Below are 2500 nucleotides of genomic sequence, written 5' to 3'. Positions count from 1 at the left end.
TATGAGCCCAAATTGATAGTTTGAAAAGATAACTTTCCATTTGAAGTCTGAAATAAATATTCCTTTTTATGCGTCGGTGTTGTGAAGCCTGGTAATGTAGTGCGGGAACATGACCTGTGGGAGAGGGAGCATTTCACTCCTGGTAGTGTCTGCTCAGCACAAAGTGCTTTCAGTTCCTCCGATGGGGAAATGAGCAGAAGGAGAACAGGGGTCCTCACAGCACTTTCCTGGGTGCCATGTTGACTCGGAGCAAAGTTTGGAGACCTTGGAAGTTTTTTTCTCACAGTTTCCAACCCACGTCGCAAGCTTTTTCTGGCGAGGGGGAGGAAGTCTATTTCGAGGAGCCAAGGACGAATTAATTTATCTAGGACGACCTCCCTCTCTCCTCCACCCAACCCCCCCACGCCCCCCCCCCCCCCCCTCCCTACCCTACCCTCCTCCCCCTCCAACGACTGCCATTACTGAGAGGCTCTCGGAGTTGTCAGCACAGGCCCCTGATTTGTCTCGTCTGGCGAGGCGAGCCCCCGACCCATTCCAGCTGCAGCCCCAAATCACTAAATCAATCTAATCAGGTAGCTGAGCACTGAGCATGGCTCCATCGGATCAGCTCTCCCCACTCCCTCTCTCTCTCTTTCTTTCTCTCTATCTCTCTCTCTCTCTTTCTCTCACTCTCTCTCTCTCACTCTCTCCCTCTCTCCCCCGCTCCCACCATCTCTCTCACTCTCTCCCTCTCTCTCTCTCACTCTCTCCCCCGCTCCCACTCTCTATCTCTCTCTCTCACTCTCTTTCTCACTCTCCCCCACCATATATCTATCTCTCTCTCACTCTCTCCCCTGCTTCCACACTCTCTCACTCTCTCACTCTTTGGCTCTCTCTCTCTCTCCCACCATCTCTCTCTCTTTCTTTCTCTCTCTCTCTCACTCCCACCATCTCTTTTTCCCACTCACTCTCTCACTCTCTCCCACCATCTCTCTCTCCCCCCTCTCTCTCACTTTCTCTCTCTCTCATCATCTCTCTCTCACTCTTTCCCTCTCTCCTCCTCTCTCTCCCTCTCTCTCACCATCTCACTCTCTTCCTCACTCTTTCCCTCTATCTCTCTCTCACACTCACTCTCTCTCTCACCATCTCTGTCTCTCCCTCTCTCCCTCTCTCACTCACCATCTCTCTCTTTCATTCTCTACCCCTCGCGATCTCGCTTCCCTTCATCGCTGCCCAGCCATGTAGATGAGCACCAAGTACGAATGGAAAATGAAGAGAAAGTCAAGGTTTTAAAGGCACCCAGTGCAACTTTTGAGGCTTAAAAATAAACATTCAATTTCTTGTCTTTTTTACACGTAGTAAGTTTCAATAACTCCATACCATTAGATACCGACATTCAAGCAGCAAAGATGAGACGTCTTTGTGTGGTGAGAACTGATAGAAAATCGATAACAACAACAATCGCCGCCATTTTCTTTATTTTTTTGTAACCTACAATAAATAAAGCAGGCTTCCAGTCAATGGAAAAATGGCTTCTCTCCACCGGCGATTGTTGTTGTTTACGATTTTCTATCAGTTCTCACCACACAACGACGTCTCATCTTTGCTCCTTGAATGTCGATATGTAATGGTATGGAGTTATTGAAACTTACTACGTGTAAAAAAGACTAGAAATTGAATGTTTATTTTTCATTGAATGTTTACATAAAGTTGCACTGGGTGCCTTTAAGCTTTGCTCAAAAGATGAGAAGCACCATGGAAGAAAGAAGAGGGAAAGAGAGAGAGAGAGAGAGAGAGAGAGAGGGAGAGAGGGAGAGACAGAGAGAGAGAGAGAGGGAGAGAGAGAGGGAGAGACAGAGAGAGAGAGAGAGAGAGAGAGAGAGAGAGAGAGTGTGTGTGAGAGAGAGAGAGCGATACACTGAGCCAATGTTAGGAGATAGTGCTAATTGCTATTTAATCACATTTGTAGGATAAAAGGGGGGGGGTTAGAAGACACAGGGATTTTTTTTAAACGCCATTAGCGGTCTTGTGAGGAGAGTGAACTCTCTTTTCAATGCTAGTTTCCACCCACAAGAGAAGACGTCCCACCTTCAGAATTTTTTATTAAATAACAATATTCATTATCAACCTCCAATTGACCAATTGTTATAATCACAGAATTCATTAAAATCAAAATCCAAGCCACTGTGTCTCTCATCATGGCCGGGGTGAAAAGTCTGCTGGAGGTGAATGGCAGGTTTGTCGGTTGTGTCATGGGACCGTTGATTGGGTCAAAGCTTCTGAATTTAATGTCAGTATTAATCTTCCCTGATTTACACCGGTTCCCGCTCCCCCCCTCCCCCCCTCCCCCCCCCCGGGCGGGGGTCGCCTGTAGCTAGAGGAGCGTGTTACCATCACGAATGAGTAATGCTTCCCCGTAATTGCCTCTTGCATCAATAATAATCACTTTTGTCTGCTCCAGTCTACCCCAGGCACCCCCATTTGTTTTGATTTGTGTGGCCCGGTGACAAAGCACCTTGAT

General features: G+C 47.4%; 1 protein-coding gene across 1 annotated transcript in view; it reads left to right on the top strand.

Annotated features, from left to right (window-relative positions):
* Nucleotides 1-2500, top strand: part of cntn3a.1 (contactin 3a, tandem duplicate 1) — a gene marked incomplete at both ends in the record, with an annotated part of 94670 nt that overhangs the window by 18685 nt on the left and 73485 nt on the right. The gene's annotated exons all lie outside the window — the stretch shown is intronic.

This window comes from Sprattus sprattus (assembly GCF_963457725.1).
Source record: "Sprattus sprattus genome assembly, chromosome: 2".
Classification (NCBI taxonomy): Eukaryota; Metazoa; Chordata; class Actinopteri; order Clupeiformes; family Clupeidae; genus Sprattus; species Sprattus sprattus.
Note: the sequence above shows the minus strand (reverse complement) of the source record. Positions and strands in the feature narration are given on the sequence as shown.